Below are 25,321 nucleotides of genomic sequence, written 5' to 3'. Positions count from 1 at the left end.
TAATAAGTTTCTTTGAAAATCATATTATTCTGTAATATCGGTGGCGCCCTCCAGTGAACTATTAACATACAACTAATGAGGGCGCACTTCAAAAAACAGGGGCGAAAATGGTTGTTGACGAAAACGAATGCTTGTGATTAAGTGTACACCATTTTTAATTCTACATAGCCGTATGTGTGATTGCACCATTTACATATCAAATTATATTGACGGGTACTGCAGTCAACACATGCTCTATGTTTGTTTGTTTGGGGTTGCTTGCGAATTACTGGCATCTACTCTCAATGGAGACGAAAGTTCTTATTACCTGCACTGTAGAGGACGACTCACAGTTAACGTGATCCCATATTGACTTGAGCCTGTTGAGAGCCTTTGCAGCAAAACTTAAAATTATCTCTTCATTTCCTATTTATTTTAATTACATTAGGGTGACCGTCTGTTATTAGTGCACACATATTATATTTTTTGGTTCGAATGAGACAATATGGATAGACTCATGTTAATGTTGTTGTTTGGTATGGCTATGATATATTGTAATAACATTTTTTTGCAGCAACACTCATGATTGTAATGTTTAAGTGAGGGAGTCGTCACCTGCGCATGCGTCAGATGGCCATAGCGTGTCATGGTTTACAAACAAGCCTTTACGTTTTTAGCGTGTGTTGTTATCGTCGCTTGGGACTCAATTCCCGTAAGTGTGCAGGTGACGACCCTCCCGCTTTAAGGGCGTGGTCATTGCGCGGATCAACGAGTACAAGCTGAGACGTTACCATGCTTTAATTAGGTATTTTTTTAGGTGAGTGAAAGGTATCAAATGAGTCACCGGCGGTAATCAGGGCAAGTTGCGCCCAAGTCAAACCTCATACTTGTGATTCCCATTAGAAGAGCGCATTGGATTGTGGGAAAATCAATGTTTATCAACACAAATGTCGCACATGCGCAGCGCGACGACTACCGCCCTTTAAAGATGTATTACTTGTGCTGCGGTCTAAATTGCTTTCCATTATAACACTGTTGCAGAATATACATCTGTTTTAGAGAGAAACCGAAAATTAGGTTCGGACTACATTTGAAACAGCATTTCCATATTGATATTTGGTGATCAGAACTAACAGCATGTACTCAGCATGTTTTCCATTCAACTCACATAAACACTGCGTTGATATTGGGAACACCAAGACTTGTCTCACTGGTGTGAGGCGCAGCTGAGGTAACAGGGGAAACAAATCTTGATAAGTCCAACGGCGTGGTTAATGATTGTGTTTGTTATATCCAAAGTCAGCTGGTGGGCACGTGGTAAGTAGTTTCGGATGAACAGCAAATCATTGCGTCAGGTCACGTGTTTATGTTACGCAAGTCCAGGAGAAATCATAGAAATCCTAATATCTAAAAATAACAAATTCAAGGTCATCAAATGTATCAGAAATGACCATAATACCATCACTAAAGACTAAAGACCGACACAAGAGAGCTATGGACCCACAGCTACTTGTGTGTATCACAAATTTTTATACCTAGTAGTTTATTGTCAGAATTTTAGGGGAAAAATGAAGAAAAAAAACGCACAATATCTATAATAACTTTTGAATTAAAATAACGCATCCGGATTTTGAAATTTGACCAGGACACTTTCTTCAAAAGATCGTTAGGTTGAATATGACTTACAGTACATCATGATGACCTTGAGTTGGTGCCCCGGGAGCATTGTTTAACTCTACTTCACAGGAAACAAGTTCAGTTGTCTAGGCTAAACTGAATATAAATATACATGCTCACTGCAAGTGCTCCTTGTTGTCATGGTTGCGCACATGAATGGTTCTATTTTAAAACTAGTAAACAAAACATGAACTTCAATATGTGTTCAAATTATCGTGTACTTTATTGATAAAGTTTATAGATAGTTGTATCATTCAAGTTTGTGGTAGTGATAATGATGATAGCGCCACCTACAGCGAAATTATATTGTTTCTGTCCGATGCTTTTTGCGGAATCACGATCGTTGGCATTCATACCAAAGATTATTAATTGAAAATTTGTTAGAATATCTGTGGGTGATAAGGAGAGTATCATCTTTTGACCATATTATGGATTAATTGAGGGAACACAAAGAGTTCTATTTGAGTAGGATCTATAATATCACTGCTTTGAAAAGGAATGCACGTCATACACGTTATCACTGATTTGTCTTTGGATCATAGATGGTGACAGAACACAGACAAATAGTAATCACATTATGACGTCATAATTGTATCACCCCAACCTTTCGCAAAACTATATTTTCCAATTTTTTTTTTTTAATTCACCACAGCTGGGCCAGTCTGGGTAACATGAAACGTTTTTATTACATAAATACTTGCTTTGAATGAACATACGATGCAATAGCACAGACATACTCGTGGATGAATTTATATGTTTGCAGAGGGTAACAGCAGTTGCGTTCACGTAAGTCGGGACCAACATCGGTACCCACTCGGCTCGTGCCGAAATCCCGCCCTCGTTCGTTGATCTGTTGGTTGACCCAAACATGGTAGACTATACGCATATGATCATAATAATAATTACTTTATTGAAATCATGATATCCAGTTGTTGTTCCGGTATTTATAATGAATCATAGTGCACATGAACGGCAAAGAACTGTCTTTGTCGATGTAGCATTACAAAAAGAAACCGGTTGCCAGCAGCACAGAAATATGCGTAGTCGCTGACAACTGTTTGCATTTATTTCATTCATTACTACAGCATCCGTCCGTGTCTAGCTGCACTTTCTTCCATCGTCATTTCATAATTTTATGAATCAGCTCAGAGTAAGCTCTGAGGAATCAGGCAGCAAATCTCGGCAAGTGCCGATTTCCGATACCCAATCTCTATTGGGACCGAAATCGATTTGTTTTCGGTCTCGAGTCCTTGCACGTGCCAAGATCTGTAATGTGAACGTCATTAGATTGAATCCAACATTAAAATATATTAAACACATTTTTCGGATACAACTGGTGAAGCTTTAAACTACTCGCACCTTCACCTTTGACTACATAGACTGCCCTCAACGACATTCCAACTTCACAACAGCGGCGATGTCCCATGATGAGCATCTACTGCGTCACGTCAAAGAGCTTTTCAGAACAAACGTGTCTCTAACGTCAAACTGGTCCGGTCAGGTGCTGTACGTTGTAGCAACAACGACCCTGTAAAAGTCATAATATTTGAACAAATTTAATTTATGGCCCAACAAAGTTTAGGGATTTATTTTTGCCCACTCGTATACTGCGTTCAGACGAGTGACTTGGCACGTACTAGTCGACTCGTGCCAACTAACACGTGCCGAAAACCTCATCTGAGCAGCAAATGAACTATTGGGTCCGCTTCTTAAAAGTTTACATTGATTCCCGAAACTGTATATTATTGTTATTTCAAAAGATTGTAATAATTCAAAAGACTGTACATGTTTCATATAACTGAAAAAATAGCAGTATTTAACATGAAACATTGAGATAAATATGAAATTACTGTTGTGATTTCGGCTAAAACCGAGTGGGTCCCATTACGGTGTCGCGTCTGACTGAACGTAGCGGTAACGGCGATAATCTATTTGCCAGCTTTGGGGTTTACATCTTTACGGTACGTGCTGAGTGCCCGTCTGAACGTGGCTAATACTAGTATACAACTGGATAAGATTGAATAGCAAGCTGTTTATGGCAATTAATTGGTAGTTTTTGTACGACGTGCTAGTATTTCTTCCTGTATTTACCATTTTTGTTCAATGCAACCATTTTAATTACCCCAAGGAAATGTTTGTTCAGATCATGATTGACAAAAAGTTACATAATAAATACAGACATCTGTGTTTGACCGCCATCCAACGGGAAGACAGACACATTATGGTGTTGAAGAATTTCATGTTGTTTTTCTGCTTGATCATAGGTCAGTTAACCGACCTAGTATAAAGATTGAACTTCGACTTGTATACAGTTTCCTGTTTATTTGTTGGTGTTTTTCAATAAAATAAAATATTATTTGAGTGTATAAATGGCGAAAGCTGGGTAGACCATTTATACATTCAAATAACATGTAATCGCCTCGGTCTTCCGTTTCAGGGGAGAGGTTGGACGGCTCTTTGGTACCCAACCTTGAACGGTATACTTAACGACACGTGAACATATGAACTAACCGAATTGCAATAAAAGATTAAAAAAAAGCAGGGCGCGCAGCATGAAAAACGACATAACTAGAAAAACATGTGCCACACACGTTTCATTCCTGCTAATGAGAAGCCTAGAAAATTCTTTGTTATCATTTATGCCAAGGAAGTTTCTCGGGGAGTAAGTTAAAAACATAATATTCCTAAACACACAAAATATTTAACCCAATTACGTGTTTTTTTCCTGCCAAGGTTACGAGCCGGCTTTGCAGTCGAGTGCCGCGAGTCCTCTTCCCGAGACGATTTACCAGACGTGATGGGTATGGTACATGTAACAATTGCACAATAAAGAATACACGATACTTGTGTAATCACAAATACGCAAAGTACATACGCCGATAGACCTTAGAGAAGGTTTTCTAAGGTCTATGTACGTCATATGTACGAACGTATTCGCCAATATTCAAGTTTTCAGGTGGTGTATAGATTGTTATAATAAGGTGCAGTGCCTAGTAACTTGATGTCTGAATCGCAATGTTTAAGTTGTTTTGAGGGTAGCTCGTTAGAGAGTCATTTTTTGGTGTTTTAATTTGTTGAAACGGTCACCAATGTCTGTTTCACGGTATCCACGTGGTGTTTTGGCTTCACCCCAATAATCATGTCAAGGAACTACTAAAATGACACCTGACATTGTTATTGTTGGAGTTTTATTACACCGTGACGTCATGCTCCATTGTTTAGATTATGTCCATCCTCTTTGGAGCCTACTTTACCGGCATGTGTGATGTAAAGCGAGGTTGTGTTTATTTAAACGGAATCCTTGACCGCACATACCGTCTGGAGCACGGCTCTAAAAGTAGTCCGTCTGTTGTTTCTACAGGTTGATGACGCCATATACTTCTATTTACGCCTCTGCACTGTCTGATTAATTTGTGCCGTATATATATATTTTTTTATGATAGACGATTATGGTCATTGTCTTTTTATTAACGGAATCAGCTTTTACTGACCAATATATTTTTCCACAGTCGCGAGCGTTTGAATTTCATGTAAACAGAGAGATATTCCCTAAAATACATCAAACACACAAACTTAACAATTTAAAGTACTTATGAATAATTATGTGGGACATCTGGGTTTGATTGGCAGTATGTATACGTGCCAGATTACGTACAGGTGCCGATATTACTCCCGGTAATGATTTTGAAAATTTCTAGAAAAATTATTTTCTGTCATAATCAGATTAATATCATTAGTATCAAGATGAGACGGTAAGAATAATATGCAATAGTTTTCAACATATCAGCCGTTTTGAATCGCCGGAGTACATGATTTGTGTGCATAAAAATACAGATCACAATAAAAGCTTACTCTCGAGTCTTAAGCGTGGGTTTAGAAAATGTCATACAAACAAAACATATTATTGTATCTGTAGTCTGAATAACGAACACGCAAATATTGTTGTCATGTTAAAAGACATTGCTTGAATTCATCATTTACTGGTTATATTGACGTCACAGAAGCGTGACGTCACTACAAGGCGTGATTTATAGGAAAAGGTGTACATGTACCAACATTATTTAAAACATCGCACTAATCATTTCTTCGTATCATGATGATGGTGACGTCATTGTCAGTTTTGTAAGATGAATTAGCACAAACAATTAAAAATGTTTGTTCATGCGCAGTACTGCATCCCTCCACCTGTGGGGGGGGGGTACGCATATGTCAAGCTGGCAAGTGATGGCAAGAAGAAAGTGTTTTGGCAATGGAAGTCTTTGTGTTTTTTTGGGGTGTATCACTCGAACCATTCACATCAAATGCAAAGGGAGGTTTGAACAGAACGAGACAAACGCTTATCATTCTTATCATTCTTATCATTCTTATACGCATATGTCAAGCTGGCAAGTGATGGCAAGAAGAAAGTGTTTTGGCAATGGAAGTCTTTGTGTTTTTTTGGGGTGTATCACTCGAACCATTCACATCAAATGCAAAGGGAGGTTTGAACAGAACGAGACAAACGCTTATCATTCTGTCGGGATCAAAAGTAAATGTGTAAAAATAATTAAACCACAAATGTTGGGAACCAGCATTTTGTGTTGACTGTATGACTACCGTAAATTCATCGAAATATGGTACCGACAATTCGACATTGTCAGTTAGTCCGTATTGAGATATAGACCGAGTCTTAAAAGCGGCTCAGATTTAGCCCAGACTGCAAATTTCTTAGTTCGTACTAAGTGTTCGTGCATGTTTTTATGTGATTGAATACGAAATACTAGTATAATTGCAGCGTGAAACATCACTCGTACCGATATTCGTTCAATCAGTCTAAGTGAAAAGGTGTAACGTGACCCCGTTTCAGGTCGCTCCGGTTACGGTGACATCAAATTATGTTTCCCATTGTATGTAAATTACATTGCCCTGTAAATCATGTCTTTAGCTGACATAAATAGAGTGACCACTGCAGCAGACAAGTTATGACAATGAATGCAATAGTAGTATGTACTGAATTACAACGGAATACGATGTACGATTAAACTCATGCGCACACAGGCGTATTTCTCGCTACCTTCGTGTTCACATGTATGTTGTCATAGTGAAGTGCTGCAATTCGACGTTCTTATTCTTTATATTGAGTTATGTAATGCAGCAGACACTAACTCGATTATCACGCATGCGCATAAACGCCGTGATTTAGCGATATCCACGTGACGTAAGCTATATATGAGATTGTTAATTACGAATGAAATATCGTACAATGTGTGACCAAAACGCACGTGTGTGTGGATTTGAATATTGCTGCGACTCAAAAAATACAATAAATTGAAGATTTTTTTTTTACCATTATTGAAAACAATGATAAATGACCCAAAATCATCATTTTCATAGATGTTTGACTCGTTATTTGAGCATAAAGTAGTTAAGGAGTAATTGCATATTTTTTTCTATGAGTTTTGTCTCACGGAACAACACAAAAATCGTACTGCAACAACCAATGAGATCTGATCTGATAATGGAGGTCAACTTCCATAAAACAATTTTTCTATGAAAATAACTTGAATAAGCGTATATTTTTCATTCCTAAAAACCTTAAAGACTTAAAATTCAGCATCTGCCAATCAGTGTAATCGTTGTAAAACGAATACTTTAAACCGCGTGACAATAACAACGTCTTGTATATCTGTATTCTGTAATGATGCTACAAACATTGAACATGTCAATAACTGAGTGCCACAGTTTCGGTCGGGACACGTGGATTTGGGTGGACAAATATCACGGATTGATCATACGCGTGACAACTTATAGTACTAGTACTGTAACGTGTAATGCAAATACTACATTTGCATCTTTGTTTATCATGTGTAATCAACATTTCTGAATTCAAAAGTCAATTTTGATGCAGTTCAATGAGTGGTGGGTGGTGTTGACAAATTATGCAAATCAAGTCGGTATACCTTGAATGTATCGCCATTTGTTTTATAATTATCAGCATTGAAATCTAATGAATATAATTAATCTAATTTCTGCGTTTTTAATTTGAGAAAAAAGTTTGATATTCCGCCGAGAACTCAAGCACCAGATGGCAGTCAGTTTATTAGTTTCGTATTTCATGATTAATCTAATAAATATTAAACACGGAGATTGCGATGGAACGTTGAAGCATTGATAACCACATTATCAAGCGGCATCGGTATTTTTAAAAAAATACTGAGACGTGATTGTGAAATTTGCACATGAAAATTGAATTCTTGTCGATGAAGTGCGCGACAACTGACTGTGACAATGGGCTCCCTCTTCAAATCACACAATTCTGTCTTATTTAGTCATGCGTTTTTTTAAACTTATTTCTTACCATCGGACACACAAATCTGTTCACTCCTTTGTGTAATAGTTGTAAATTTCATAATTCAAACTGAAACGAGAGATTTCTCTCCACACATTAAAAGACACTGGTTGGTTCATGATGGAAATTTGTAAACATTAAAAAAAAAATACACACGAAGAGAGGGGGTTTGTTTGTTGATCGTATCTGAATTAAAGAATAATAATACAAGCTACACAGACTGTGAACATCATAGCCGGTCCGTGACCTTTAAGTTAGATACTAGTACGTTCAACAGTCGCTCGGTCGTTGAGACCATGCCGGAGATTCGCATGCGAGGTTTTAAAAGAGATAACTTTTAACAATCACAACTGTCTAGAAAATACTATAAAGTCCTCTTTTATATTTCACAACCTTAAATTTTGGCACTTTGCCAAGATCGCTTGACGTCAGGTGGTACTTTAGATATACTTGCATGTACACACCGAATACAAAACATAATTGTTTATCACAAGCAATAATTCAAAGTAGCCAAGGTGTTATTATGCGATATGTGCGTGACAGGTCATATAGCGACGGAAGTTTAGCGATCTTTTCTGCCTTATGTGTGTGTGATATATACGGGTCCCTAGATAGTACTATTATATTAAAGACACACACGTTCATGTCATTTAAAGGACAAGGTTCAAGAGGTCAGCACGTTATTTTGTCTGCAGAATATAATAGGACATTGTACGATAAAATGTCCCTACAATGCCATTGTGCGCGGGAAACTGTTATTATTCCGTCGGTAATTCTGCAGAACATTAAGAAAGGGGTATAGTTGTCATAACTGGTTTCCTTCAGAGTTCTGGAAAGGATGATTACACTGATTGGCGGATGTTGAACTTTAAGTATGTACATGTAGTTGAGGTTTTCAGCAATGAAAAATACACTATGAATATGTGTGCTATCAATTTGAAAGTTGTAATGATGAATTTCATTTTCTATAGAAATGTCATAAACCCGACGCTCATCGGATCTGCTCGCCTTGGCTGAGAACGTGATTCAACAGTTTGAAAGCAAACCACTAGAGGAACTATTCATCATGCAACCTAGTATAGAACGAATGTGTGTCCGTGCAGCGCAGTACATTAAAAATAGTCTCGACATCCGTCATCATGACTTAAATTAACCCCAAATACTTATTCTTGTTCAGAATGGTCTTTTCCCGTTTTCTAGTTCTCTCGTTTTGAGTTTTCTCGTTGTTTGTGTTTTGTTCTGTCATTTTGTGTTGTAACTATTGCTGCCCCCGAGGCGCGTGTTTAATAAACATGATTATGTATATGAGAAATGTCATCATATTGTGTTATTAACTTACAGCATTTAATAATCGGATCCACGAGCTCATTGTCTTACGCAGATGTGATACAGTGGCGATTTGTTTCTGAGTTGCAATCACCGTGGCATGCGACTGAGCGAACTACATGTTTTGGTACTCCCACGCTCACAACTTGATAATTTGTATTTGAATCAGAGCTCGGTCCTACAATCGCATAATGCTCGCGAAATCAAGTTCAATGCTAACCTGCACAGGGTTTAAATCTTCAAAATACTCGAATAATATTTGAAAAAGACAAGTTACGCCATTTAGAACGTAGTATACAAAAATGTAGAAGCGTGGAAGTTAATTATAGGCGGGTCATATACTGACGTAAGCAGTGGCAGAGTTATGGAATCTGGTCACTATTATTAGACTACGCGTGTGAACAATTTAAGGTTACTAAAAAAATAGAAATTAGATATTGAATCCTATTTCCAGTCAATTTGTTTTATTTTATAGTATGGTGAACTACTTTGTAATTGATTAGGTCACCGACCTACTATTGGGTCACGTTGTTGTTTATATCATGTTATACCGGATGGCGTAAGTTACTTTCCAATCTACATGTACATTGTGACATCCCGCTTCAGTGTCCACCTACTATGGTGTCAGCATTTCTCGACATCGGACAATGCCGTATAACTTGTCTTTAGTTTGTATAATCTTTATCCATTAGTCTGGCAATCATGCAATATATTCTGTTATGCGGTAAACATTTTTTTTTTCGCAACGCCCCGCGTACAACGCCCCGCGTACAACGCCCCGCGTACAACGCCCCGCGTACAACGCATGTAAATACATCGTTTCAGGGTTATACACAATATGTAAACACGCTACAGAATGACTGCAGCGCTTTCAACGCTTAGCTCCCTCATGGAGGTACACTGAGGTCATCGGAAATGTCCTTGATCCTTTCGTTGTTGTTAATGGGCTTTTGTTTTCTCTAGTTTCTATCCCCCCTTAATCCCGACAAAACATACTACCGGTATATATTGCTATTTTATTCCATTCTGTTGCCGAACAACACATTGCTGACGATTACACGGCGAGTGACTGTCGTTCACGGTGGTGCGTTCATGTGAGCATATGTCCGTTTGTATTAAGCCGTGCCCGAATGGCAGTAATTCAAGTTTTAATAGTCATTTTTTCTCTATATAAGTTTGTACAAACTATAAATCATGTGGGAAGGTTATCTACTTCCCAACGACATAGAATTGAACAAGCCCACCACTACCCACGGTTAACAACCCTTTCTGACCCTATCGCAGGTGTACTGATACTAATACGTAGATAAACATATTATTTGAGTCGTAGCTTTTCTTCACTTTCTGAATACTAGTAACATCTTGTTTGATTGTCTGTCGACCCCCCGAATTTCAGTTTTCATGACATTCCAACTGCAATATATAATACCGCAATTGAAGTACTTTTTATCCTATCGTTAATGTACTCCTTCGGAGATATGTCTCAGGCTGAAGAGTTGAGTGAATATTGACACGTTATGTTTGTTTTCTAGGGTTGTTGTTGTTGTTGATGTGGTGGTGGTGGTGGTGGTTGTTTGTTTATTTTTGACCAACTCACCATGTTTAGTCTATAGTTATTGATTAACTTGATCGCCCGATAGAACGACTGCGATATAAACAAGTCAACACGTGGAAGCCCTATAGGGGAAAGCAGTATATTTTATGAGATACAGTGTCTGGAAAGCATGGTCTAATACTTTAAGTTAGCACCGCCATAATCGTTTTCATCTGAAGTTTTCGCACCCGATTCCCATTAGATATTAGCCAATATAACGAATCCCAGATATGTAATAACATTTCTAGGCTGAAAACGCGTTACAATGACACAATCAGTAATTTATTCAACAATTCAGAAATTATTATTTTTTTAATGATTGGTGATGAAAACGATTACACATACTATATTCTGAAACACGTAATTATTTTATCTTTAGTATTAGTATATTTCAAGTGAAAAAATTGCATATATGCATATCAAAAAAAAATTCATTTGTTTTAGAAATTTCAAAGTCATAACAGAAAACATGTTTGTAACACATATGTATATTTGTAAACATTGCAGAATATGGCATGTTGAATACCAACACATACGTGTGTGCGGGCGATTGTAGTTTTGCTTAATATCTCCTGTTTGTTTTGGTGCGTTTTCAATAAAATTAATTATGCGAATGTATAATTAGCTCACCACGAAACAAACATACAGTAAACTGGCTTTCGCCATTTACACACTCACAATAATATTATATATTGTATTGAAAAATAATAATAATAATATTATATTATGTTGACAGCATACAAGTATCCAAGGATTGTCGCTATGTACAAAAAACGTTCAGCGCGCATGCGCATTGGAGTTTCATTGAACAGTTGTTCATTGTGCAACGAAAAAATTACAATCCAATGCATAAACCAAACAACATTATTAAAAATGCCCTGTTCTCTTACATAATGTATCTTTGAAACGTCAGTCATAGCTGTGTAAGTTTTATAGTATTGATTGATCACGTGACATTTATGGATATGCATTGCTTTGTTTATTGTTCGGACTTATGAATAGCGAAGTGGATATGGCTGGTTCAAAAAAATGCATTTAGGGATTGTTTGCCATTGTTCATTTTTACAAATCTACATCTACACACTGACGTGATTGAACGAATCGTCTGTAGTCCTTATATCATAGAGGCACTGTGGTCCACCATGGGCTGATTCGTCGGTCATCGGTAACGGGGCATATTAAACAACACAACAATTATATTTGTATCAGATATGATCCAAATGGGCCAAGCGCTCGAGGTCACTAAATTAGGTTAAAGTGGGTTCTCGTCGAATTTCAAATGCGTCATAAATGACAAATTTACAGCTAGGAAAATGGACAAAAATAGTTCGCCAATGTAAATACTGATATTTACAAGGGTAGTCAACTCGTTGATAGGGTATTTACCTAGTTTTATGTAAATAAACAGAATGCGCAATGACCTACATGCGTTGTTTTGATGTTACGCTGATTATAATAAACTAAAACGATGCGCCCCAGTCGTCAATATATGCGCATTTGTATGCCTTTCTATGAATAATAAAGTACTAGGTTATTCGAACCGCGGGTTTGTGGCTTTGAACTATTGTTTATGTGCTGTGACCTGCGCGCCTACGTGTTTAATATCATTAGACGCATTTCAGTTTGACCCAAGAGGCCATTTTAAATTGGGTCACGGAAGCTTCCATATTTGCCGTGCATGCGCTCAGATTCGGAGGGATGATCACTCGTTATGATGCTTCAATGACCAACTTACTATTCAACATGTTATCTTTATTTTGAATGTCGCTGTTTCGTGAAGCAAATAATCTCGGGATTTCAATTGATGTAGTCACACTAAAATGACAGAATTTCCCTTCCATTTCTCTACAGTGGTATTCCCCAGGCACGTGACCATGACGTCATGATTTCCGTGGACCGAAAAATAAATACAACAATCTCCGCGCAAAATATTCATCGATGGCTGTCTGTCTGAACGTGATTGATACTATTTCACCCTGAATAACAAGCGTTTCACTCTTCGGTCCACGAATTTGAGTAGATGTAATACGAATTACTAAGCCAAGCCGAAGTTGAAGTGAAACAGTGACCGATGTAGCCGTATTTGTAACGCTGGTGAGTGAATTGTAGTGTTGTGTTATGTTGTGACGTGCGGTGCAGTCTACAATGTGTCCTGAATGGCAGACTACAGTATGATGTGAGCTCGATTTTTTTCACTCATAGCTTTTTGTTCGTTTGTTTTGATATTGTGAGGTTATGTGAATACGTGTTTCATTCACAGTTTCGTGCTCTCTTGGTACTTTATTATTTTCATTTTGCTGTTTCCGTGTTAGGCTGCACCTGAGTGGTGACGATCGATGGGCTCGCTCAAAAGTCGGGTGCATGTGATAATAATACGTGCCGTGCTTATCGATCATTGACGGAGCGAACGACCGACAATATCGTATTGGAAACCAGTGTTGAACAACAATAGGCTCTTGCAGCCGGCGTAGAGGACAACAGAGCAGTAATCAAGTGTAGTGTGCCGAACTCGACAAGTAAAAAAAGGCTGTAGCGAATCCTCGCGAGAGACCAAGGGTTATAATGACAGCACAAAATAGCGGGGACATTCATTTGAAAAAGGAGCTAAATTAAAAATCGGCGGAACAAATTTCCATTTAAATACCCTATTGATTGGCGAATAAACCTACCGTCAAGGTTAACAGTTTTAGCCATGTTTAATGGCTGGAAACAAAGTACATTGTTCCTTTGTTTGTACACCGGCAAGTATTTGGAAACAAACCAGACACCTGGCCTCTTCCCGTTACTGTCAGGGTCAAATGAACATGTGGCTTGGGGAGAGGGGAGAAAGAGAGGGGGGTATAGATGGAGGGAAAAGGAATATGTATCAGTTTTTTTTCTTATCACTAGTATATAGATGAATTTTGTTACTCCTACGGAAATAATACCTTTTTACTATTATCCTTTTATTTTTATTTTTTTTATAAAGCACATACATATATTGAATATATTGAACTAACATGTTTATTGTAGTACTGAGCTCAAGTTGAACTAGCTCTTTATCGTTCACCTTCTTTCTAATTTTGAATATTGTTAAAGAGATGATATATATTTTATATTTGTTGTGAAATGTCCTCATGAATTCCCTCTTCCTGTTATGTTCTTTTAACCTGCCACTGAATGTGTACATTGCCCTTTATATAAAGTTTGAATATTATGACAACCCATCTGAAGGCCACTGGTCAGTTACCTTTAAATTTATGAGTATATTGATCTTTTCTTATCAGACTTCCCTGGTGTGTGAGGACTTCCCTTCCTGGCAGGATGTGAATTGGAGTCATTGTTGGTCTCATGTTAAAAAAAACAAAAAAAACTTGTTTGTGATGGAAACCTGCATGGTATTAAAGTACACTGTTTACTTTCTAGTGAACGGTCACCAGCATAAAAGAAAGGTTGAGTGATGCTAAATTTCTGCTAGTGAGGTTGATTCTAATCAGGGTTAATGTTTATTTTGTTTTCTCATTCTTGTGTTATTTTTGTCCAGATCATGACCCTGCTATGACCTTCCATCATGACCCTCAGACATTTATAGTGTGTATATGGATGTCATGTTCTGGGTAAAGATACTGGTTTCAGTTAATTATTTATGCATAGTTTTTATGCAAATTAGATTTTTTTTAAAGTTAGGCCTTTGTGTTTCCTAAAATCATGACAAAGGAAAGTTGCTGGTTCTAATAACTGTAAAAATACATTTTCACTTAATAAGGAATGTTTTTTTGTTGTTGATTTTTTGTCGTACCAAATCAACAAAAATGTGGTGAAGTTGTAAGATGTATCATGGTATCACATGTAAACACCAGAATTCTCTTTCTACATATTTTAATTTTATTATCATAAATGTGTACCATGTTACATGACCTATTAGTATGTGTTTGTTTATTCGGTATCACTAATCACTCAGTTGTAGGCCACAAAAAAAATAAAAAAATTTGGTCATAATTTTAGAAAATTTAAAAAAAAAATCAATTTTACAAAAACATCTTTACAATTTTTGAATTGAACAAATACTTTTTTTTTCTTGACTTTAGTTACATAGCTCAAAAAATATGAAAAAAATAAATTGGGGAAAAACGCAGCAATTGTGATAGTGCAGCTTCAGAAATTTCACTGTAGCTCATTATCCTACAATGTCCCATGGAATTTTTTCTGAGGTACATAATTTTATGTTTTTTTTCAAGACTCTCGAAAATGAAAATAAGTGGTTCAATTACAATATTTAACCTTTCAATTTACATATTCAAATTATACATCATAAAAAATTTAATTATTCCAACTTTCAGATATTCTATATGCTAAACAGATGTTCATATAATTGTAATCTTCTTAGCTTTGTTTTCCATTGAATCCATTGTGGTGTGTGGAATGGTATTGATTTCACTGAAAAGCTGATGGGTACATGCACATGTAACTTGTGTCTACTTTCATTCACTCGTACTTTCATCTGCCTTGAGGGCCATGTGAGCTTTTGTTAATAGTCTTTAGCACATTAACATGCTTCCTCTCTTCTGACCTGTATAACCAGCACATTTTAGTCACTGTTTTATATTTGTGGACCCGTTTTATTTTTGCCAATCACAGTTGTAACTCAATGCTCTTTTCCAATACTGTAAAGATATATATATATTTACTTGAGAAAAATCTTGTGTTTATTATTCGAGCATATACTAGTATGTTGTGTTTTTAAATCTATTGTGTCATTGAACCAATAAATTCTATAGGATCAATTCATTTCCATAAAAATTTAAATGGGATAAATAGGTGGAAAACAAAAAAACAACATAACTTGCGTGTAACTCAAATCATTGGAAACTATTTTATGCCTATACATAGGTCTTTAAAGTAGTCCGCTACCATAAAAACTTAGAAAAAATTGATCACAGTAAATCATTAAAAATTATTGTGTAATGACTACATACATGCAAGTCATTCATATTTAAGGTTTTCATGGAGAAAGAAGGATGTTTTTTTCAAGAAAACATGCAAAATAATCAAAAAAGGAAATTCCTCAATTTTTGTGACAGCCATACATAGCCCTTCTGAGTATATTTTTTTTAATGGTAGCAAACTATCTTAAATTATACTAAGTTTTAGTGGACCTAAAATAGCCATTGAGATCTTGCTGAGAGAGCTATGCAACAAAATAGTATTCCATTCTGTCCTGTCATCATGTCCACTGACCACTGTTTCAAATAAATGAGTAGACACGATGTCAGACTGTAGATAATGGAACAGTATTTGAGGGAAGAAAAAAAATGTCTTGTTGGTCACTCGCTCTTAATAATATTTTGGTGACCATTTACTAATAAAGTCGATATAGTGTTTTCATTAATCAGCGAAATTAATAATCCAATACATTTTAAAGCTGTTAACAGATAGTAGCATTTGATATCATCACACTGTATGCTGCAGATATTTGACAATATTTCATTACTGAACAGTTTATGTTGTACATACATGTAATTGATCTCAGTAAGGTAGCAAACATCACAACTGACTTTTAACAAATAATGCTTGCTTATATGATACATGTATGTGTGGTGTTCCCTATATAGAATGGGAATTATAAATATTGCACAATCTCCATTCAAAAAACAATTCCGCCCCCTCAGGTTTATCTGTTTTGTTTGGGATTATTGGTTGAAAGGTTACAACATATAGTAACTGTGACTATAGCTCTCTATAAATCTCCATGAGAAAATTAACCATGCATGAATCGTCTACGTGATTGAGTTGAATGTATTGCGCAATCTAAAACAACTGGGGATTTCCCACATAGTTTTGTATGTACATGTTAGGGAACTTTTCATACATGTTTACACACATTATATACAGGGCTTGCAGTTTTGAAGGCATAAACTTCTGAAGATGAAAATTGTGACAGAAATATTTTGGAATATTCAGGTAGGGCATCTTGGCAAATGGCCTTCATGGGCCTGCCATATATAGCACAGACATGCACTTTGAATAAAAAGCAGGCATGCATTATGTTAGCCATTCTGTGTATTAGGCACTATGGAACACAATTCCTTGAAGAGTCACAGCTGGGCTTCCCCAAACCTATTCTCTTAAAAAACTTCCCATTTAGCACTAAATTATATCTTTTAAATCAAGCGTGAAGCTAAATTCTGCAAACGTGACAGACTGTGTTTCACAGTGTAGCTTACATGCTGTACTATAATTTGTTTTCAAATGGGATTTTTTAAAAGTTTACCAGTGTTACGGAAAACACAGCAATTTAGTCACTTGATTAGCCACAACTAATAATTTCAGGATAAAAATAGACTCTTTATTACCCAAAAGAGGAAGTCAATGCTGTAATAGTTCTAGTTTATACATGTATGACTGCTGTCTAAAATTTATCTTCACTAGTCAAAGTGTCAAGTCCCCCACTATACCCTGGCAGATTCTATTCAGCGAGTGCATGTTCATGTGCTTCAAACCATACATGCACAGTGGAACTCCCATGATGCACCTTGCTCCCTGTTGTGAAATATGAAATATATATCAAAATGGCTGAAACATAGCATAGTGCTGTGTGCTTGTATTTCATTGTTAATATGCATGATAGCCAACTTGCATTTTAATTTTCTAATGATAGAAATAATAACACCATAGTTTTGTTTAACCCTTACTGTACCTGGTCAAGTCAATGTAAAAGTACATTGGGCTGGTAGGATAAGGGTTAAATAGCATACCCTAACAACTGCCATTGCTTAGATATGACATACATTTGTACAAAAGATAAAAAGATCCAGCATAATGCTTAAAATTAAATCAGGTGGTCCTCAGTTGCTGCGACTTAGCGTGTATCTTAGGATGGGCTAATATTTCCTTAGTTATTTCCTCACCCATGCTTGTTATTGTGTTGCCATGGTAATGAAACAATAGATAGCTTGTCATGTCAGTTCTCTCACCTGAGATCAATTATTCAAGTTTGTGTTTAATACTCAACTGTCTTGACAGATGGCATGCTATTTACATTGTTAATTGTGTGAACAACAAACATTTCCACCATTCAGGATTCAGATCACTGGCTTGCACAGACATACATGGGAACTCAAGATGTCTGGCATTTAGTTTCATCATAGTCTCGCTAGAAGAATTTTCAGTTTCATGGATCTGATTTCTTTTTTTATGTTTTTGCCAAGTATTTAATATGTCAGGGACTGTTCAAGTTTTACACATGCAGTATTGTATAACATGGGGCATGAATCTGAATGGCTGACTGGCGATCATTTTAGTAATTACAAATGTTTCAGAACCAGGATGTCTTCAAAACTAGTGTATAGTAGGTTTCCTTAAGCCGTATTCATTTCATGTTTGGACTAATTTAGTGATTGATGCTACTAACATATTTTTGAAAGAGAAAAAAATGGCTTACCCGAGTTTACCCAATTCAGATTTATTTTACAGCAAATTCTGTCTTCCATTCTAAGATGTAAAATACAGCTCACTTTACGAATATGAATCAATTTATAAGCAAGGCATAGATAGTTTCGCTATGTTTACTAGTTACTGGTACTATAAAATACTTTATTTTAACTGCAATTAATTTTCGCTGAAAAGAGATTTTTGGCTGTTTTGTATGGAGTTTATTTTTACTGATTTTTGTTAAGTTGAATGTAAAATATAGTTAAACAGGTCTATTCACTGGATTTTATATTATTTGAATCAACCTTAAATTCCAAATAAAAATAAAGTACTTTACAGTAGCTGTCTCTCATGGGTGGGGATTGATTTAATACATGTAATTTGATCATTTCTTGTCCTAGACATTTCTGCCTAATACATATATAGTATATTATCTCCCACTGCTCATTCATTTCCCAGATGGTGGTTCAATACTGCATCCAATGCTCCCCTGTCGTTTTTAGACCCACTAATTGCAATGGCAGTTGTGAAATCAACCTCTTTTATTCTGTGACTCCTACCCATTAGTGTAAAGAGATTTGCGTTTGACCCATGTGTATTGATAGTACCAAGGGTCTGCTAAGTGTATAATGACACACTTGGAAGCATTACTTGTATAATGATTCATAATGTCAAAAATAGTTTGCTTATTATAAAATTGTGCGTGCAGTAGACATGACACATTTTGTCCTGTACAGTAATGTTACTTAGACATCCGGTTGCACATCTATCGTCAATTGGTCTGTACTCTATTTAATTAGATGGTCATAATCAATAAAAATAAAAATTTTATGGAGGTTGTCAGGTAGGCTCAGACCATATTAGTCCTCAAGGTCTAACTAATAAAAGATAACAAGAAACATCTATTGCATTCTGTATTATACCATTGCCTATATTTGGTCGTCATGTGATAACATGGCTGTACAAAATATACATTATTAGCTTGTCATAGTGAACTCTTCTTAGGTTCTGTGGGTTTTGCCCCTGCATGATGGTATACTTGTCAGTGACTAATTGTGTCTTCCACTCTTATACTGTATTTGTTTTATTGGATGCACATCTGTAATAAAAATGCATATAAACTGTAAATTACATAAATTGTATACTGGTTGATTAGAATATACCGGGAACTTATTTTGATTATAGACAGATCTATGTCATTTCCACTAATGCATACATCACTAATATGCCAAATGTGGTATTTGTGGACATGTGGAATTCTATGTTACAGAACTCATATTAAATATTGACACACAAAAACATTGCCAAATGGTGACTAGTATCTGCATCAGTGCTGTATCGATTTGCTGCAAAAAAGGTAGTAAGGCCAGACTTTTTTTATTCCTTGTTTCTCAAGTTTTTATAAAGCAGTTTTTTTTGAGGAGGGCAAAAAAAAAAAAAATTAATTTTTTTTTCCATTAGATTTGTGTGATTCTCAAAGAATTGTAAGTGAGATCATTGATCGGAGAGAAGAAATGAAATAAAATTTTATTCCATGTATAACCTTGTTTCTCATCTGCGCAAGACTTCGTAACTTTTATCATAATACTCCCACGAAAATGCAACTTGGGTTTGTTATGCGGCGGGCGGAAAAAAAAATTAAGATAAAAATAAGTTTTTTTTAGCAATTTTTTGCACTTACAAGTCGGCGGGCGTGAGAAATTACTCTGAAATAAAATTTTATTTTTATTTCATTTTCGGCTCCTGTTCATTCAGCGGGTTCGCGAAACAAGGGATAATAAAAGTCTGGCCTAAATGAAATAACAAAAATTACAACATAGGTGGAATTGACCATAGCTAATTTGCATAGAAATAAGTCATTTTGTGCTCATTTATTCTCCCAAAATGTATTGGTACATGTATGAATTTATTTGCTGCAAGCTATGCATTATGGGTTTGGCCAAGAGTGTTTTCTGGTGTACTTACAATGTGTTGATAGTACAGTGTGTCATAATATCTGCAGTACTGTATCAGTATAACAGGTGATATTGTGCTCATCAGTGTTGTTGCATGCAGCCCGACTGCTTTCTCGTATTGAATTGACTTTTATTTCTTTATGGATTTTATTATCAATTGCTTGATAATTAGTTTTTGTTCAAAATTATTTATAGAAAAATATGAAATTTTGATGGAGGTTGCTATCATTGTGTACATTTTTCATTACACTAATGGTATGTATAATTCATGCATCATTTTAATATTAACAGGGATCATCCATTTTAGTTGTAAGGAGGGGCAGAAGAAATGCATAAACCGTGTTGTCCATTCAGAATATTACCTACCTACCCTCTAAGAAAATGGAATGATCAATTGTAATTTGCCATTAAGGGGTTACTGTTGGGTCTAGGTGTGAATAGAATTTTTGTTATTCATATTGAGTGAGGCTATAGAGCTGATGAAAAAAATATGAAGGCAGGTCAACTATATATAAATATCATTGTGGCTATAGAGTATTTGCACATATTTTCCCACCCACAAGTTGAGTTTTGTTATAAATATACTTTGACTGTATGCCCACAGCATGCATATATTTAATCACACCAAAATTAATCGTTGTCCAGGGTCAACTTTCTTTCAGTCCTGAGTTCATTTATTTTGATATGTTTTTTTTTATTGAATTACCCTGAATGGAAAAAGTGTCCAAGTGACTGACGGAACGCATTTATTGTGACTCGTTTGTCATTTCCCATGAAAGCAAGAACCCATTAAATTCACTTCACATGTATCACTTCTTCTCTTCATTAAAATAGTCTCATGAAAAAAAGTTCAGAAATGCCACACAGGGCATCACCTAGTGCCAAACTGTTTACGTTAACTATATATGACTGTAATAGTTGAAAATCTTGATGTTACTGTATTTCCTCTATTATAAGTGCATGTGAATTTTCATTTCTCACCAAGTGCATGTGAATTTTCATTTCTCACTAAGGCACTTTGGCAGATAAAAACTTAACAACCAATTAATTACATTTGGCAGTTTTTTTTCTTGGCACCAAAATGCCTATACGCTTAATGTAAACTGTTTAATTTTCACTGCTTGAAAGTTTTGTATTTTGATGATTTATTTGTTTTTATGACTTCACGTCTTTGAGACACCAAAGAAATAATTTCATGATTTTCACTATATCTCATTGAAGTTATGAAAATGTGTTGATCTCAAAATAAAAAGCATTTTTATTTTGTTACAATAGAAATAATAATAATGAACATATCAATAATGTCTGTTGTCACTTTTTTAGACAATAACGATAAAGCATGTCTTACATTTTTGAAGATGCCTGGGGAGCATGTGTTGTGTTGTATCACCAGAGATATGCATCTTCCTATTTGAGCAAATATTTAGTATTGGGAGTTTGTATTCAAAGTATATGCCTGTAAAATAAATTAAAGAATAACACAGCTTGTTTTCATATTTCAAGAAAACATGTATAAAGTCCATTAAAAATCTAGTGTAGATGACACAAGCTGAGATAAATCTTAACAGTTCTCTTCATGCAGAATTCCTGGTTCCTGCTCATTATACAGACATTATAATTGGTATGGACTAAGGGGTTAACCATTGAAACCATGGGGGTGGCTGGAAAAGTGTGACCAGTGCAAATATATTTTTCATTGTGTCTTATCTGTACATTCTTATTTTCTCTGAATGTGCCAACTGTTTCTCCCTGCACAGCCTTGCATGCAATTTTTTTTTTCTCTTGGTGTCTTCTTTCAACAAATCTTCTAGAATTCCAATGATTTCAAATGGTGTATCCCTAATTTGTATCTAGTGCATATTTGTTATTATTCCAAACACAGTTTGCTGCTATTAATAAGGTTGACCCTAAACCTACATACATGTAGTTCATTCTGTTAATAACAAATTAACATTTAGTCTGTCCATGATTAACTTTTTATTTCCTAAAAACAGTTCTTGAATTTCAATTGCTGCTACCGCTTATTCTAAAATGGTTACAGTACCCATGTTCAATTCAAGTTACCGGTACCATGTTTGCTCTACTTGCACATATTTAAGGTTGTGTTGTGTCACTCATATAGCTTTTAACCTATGAAATAAAGACAACAAATTCATCAGTTTTTTTTGTTTCAAAAGTGTTGATTATTTTGTTGTTTTAACAAGGTATAAATAATTTTTTTTATTAGAAAACCTGTCAAACTACAAAAAATGGACATTTTCCAATTGGAATTTGTAATGCAAATAAAACATATATATATTAACCATCAGAATTCATAAGAATTAACAACAACCAGGAATATCCATTTCATGAATATACGATAATATACGCCAGTACAAGTAGCTAGATCATATTTTGAAATATAATGAAACCTTTGTACCATAGAAACCAACAGTTAATGGATACAAAACATTTGTCATAGGTATTTGATCCATTAATTTTTGTGGGAAAAGTACATGTAGCATATTTTTTTTATCCATAAAACATAAAATGAAACCACATTGTAAAATTCAAGGGAGTTAGATGATTCGTGTTAATTTTAGTCAATTTACCTTATGAAAATAAATGACGCATGTATTATAGTCAAAATAAATTATATTTTTATGATCTAACAAATAAATACAGTTTTAGGTTTATGTGGGTTTCTTATACCGGTATATCAATGACATCTAGCAAATATGGTATTAACTTTTTGAGATGTCTTTTTCCCTAAACTACTTTTACCTGAAAATAATAAATATATAAAATTATTTATTGCTTTGTATTAATGGTCATACCCCTTCAAAAAACCACATAATAATGAAGCGATTTAAATAGTATTTTATAAATATTGAATAGTATTTTACAAAATATGACCTTGTCTAACCAATCTTTTCATGTAGATGTAAACAGCCAATTAAAATGTTGAATAAAAAATTACTATAAACTGCTACAGTATTGTGCAATTAGATATTTGTTTCTCTGAGAAACAGGAAGTCACAGAGACTTTTGTCAATTTTCGACCTTGTATAAAGTATGTTTAAATTGTCAATTCATAGAAAATATTAGCTTCAAAAATTGAGGGTATACATTGTGTATATGTTGTGAGGGTATACTTTGTGTATATGGATTTTCCTTTCTGCGTACAAAAATAGAAACGAAACAATGTATATGATCTCCCAATTTATTTGTTTATACTGGTACATGGAGCAGGAGGTTATGTTTATTTTGAAAATTGAGGACAACTGAGTTCAAGGCCAAAACAGATTACAAAAAGTGCAGAAGGATTCACTAATTGGCACAGGGATGAAAATACAGATTTGTATCTTGCCAGGTTATGATGTACAGATATAAGTTGCTATAGTAACATATTTTTCAATTTCAGTTATGTTATGTTATGACATGGAAGTTGAAAATAAGTTGTTGAAATCGAGAGGCAGGTGTGCTACAGGAGCTCAGACACACAGAGGAGAGGAGAGGAGAGTTGTTGATTTTATCCCCAGCCGGTCGACTTATAGGAATTTTGTATTACATTGAACGATACACTTGAAATTACAATACTGTTTTCGTATATTAGATTTGTAATCTCATTTGTGGTGCATATTTATTACTTTTGCATCACACATCGAATAACATCACATATTTACATTGTACATTGATTTCATTTGTGTTGCACATTTATTGCCTTTGCATCACATCACATATTTGCATTGCACGTTGATCACATATATGCATTGCACATTGATTTCCTTTGTGCATCACATTGAATTGCATCACATTGCATCGCATCACATATTTACATTGCATATTAATCTCATTTGTGTTGCACATTTATCGCCTTTGCATCACACATCACATCACATATTTACATTGCACATTAACCTCATTTGTGTTGCACATTTATCGCCTTTGCATCACACATCACATCACATCACATATTTACATTGCACATTAATCTCATTTGTGTTGCACATTTATCGCCTTTGCATCACACATCGCATCACATCACATATTTACATTGCACATTAATCTCATTTGTGTTGCACATTTATCGCCTTTGCATCACACATCACATCACATCACATATTTACATTGCACATTAATCTCATTTGTGGTGCACATTTATCGCCTTTGCATCACACATCGCATCACATCACATACTTACATTGCACTTTGATTTCATTTTTGGTGCACATTTATCGCCTTTGCATCACACATCACATCACATATTTACATTGCACATTAACCTCATTTGTGGTGCACATTTATCGCCTTTGCATCACACATCGCATCACATCACATATTTACATTGCAACTTAATCTCATTTGTGTTGCACATTTATCGCCTTTGCATCACACATCACATCACATCACATCACATATTTACATTGCACATTAATCTCATTTGTGGTGCACATTTATCGCCTTTGCATCACACATCACATCACATACTTACATTGCACTTTGATTTCATTTTTGGTGCACATTTATCGCCTTTGCATCACACATCACATCACATATTTACATTGCACATTAACCTCATTTGTGGTGCACATTTATCGCCTTTGCATCACACATCGCATCACATCACATATTTACATTGCAACTTAATCTCATTTGTGTTGCACATTTATCGCCTTTGCATCACACATCACATCACATATTTACATTGCACATTAATCTCATTTGTGGTGCACATTTATCGCCTTTGCATCACACATCGCATCACATCACATATTTACATTGCACTTTGATTTCATTTTTGGTGCACATTTATCGCCTTTGCATCACACATCGCATCACATCACATATTTACATTGCAACTTAATCTCATTTGTGTTGCACATTTATCGCCTTTGCATCACACATCACATCACATCACATATTTACATTGCACATTAATCTCATTTGTGGTGCACATTCATCACCTTTGCATCACACATCGCATCATATCACATATTTACATTGCACATTAATCTCATTTGTGGTGCACATTTATCACCTTTGCATCACACATCGCATCATATCACATAT

At 35.4% G+C, this 25,321-nt stretch overlaps 1 protein-coding gene across 1 annotated transcript in view; it reads left to right on the top strand.

Moving 5' to 3' along the window:
* The first annotated feature begins 12,801 nt into the window (after positions 1-12,801).
* Positions 12,802-25,321, top strand: part of Ypel1 (protein yippee-like 1) — a 45,821-nt gene continuing 33,301 nt past the window's right edge. The window contains exon 1 of the mRNA NM_001184922.1: positions 12,802-12,998. The gene's annotated coding sequence lies outside the window, so the exon portion shown is untranslated. The remainder of the gene's footprint in view (positions 12,999-25,321) is intronic.

The sequence above is a fragment of the Saccoglossus kowalevskii genome, chromosome 16 (assembly GCF_978046115.1).
Source record: "Saccoglossus kowalevskii chromosome 16, keSacKowa6.1, whole genome shotgun sequence".
NCBI lineage: Eukaryota > Metazoa > Hemichordata > Enteropneusta > Harrimaniidae > Saccoglossus > Saccoglossus kowalevskii.
This window is presented reverse-complemented; position numbering and strand designations above follow the sequence as displayed.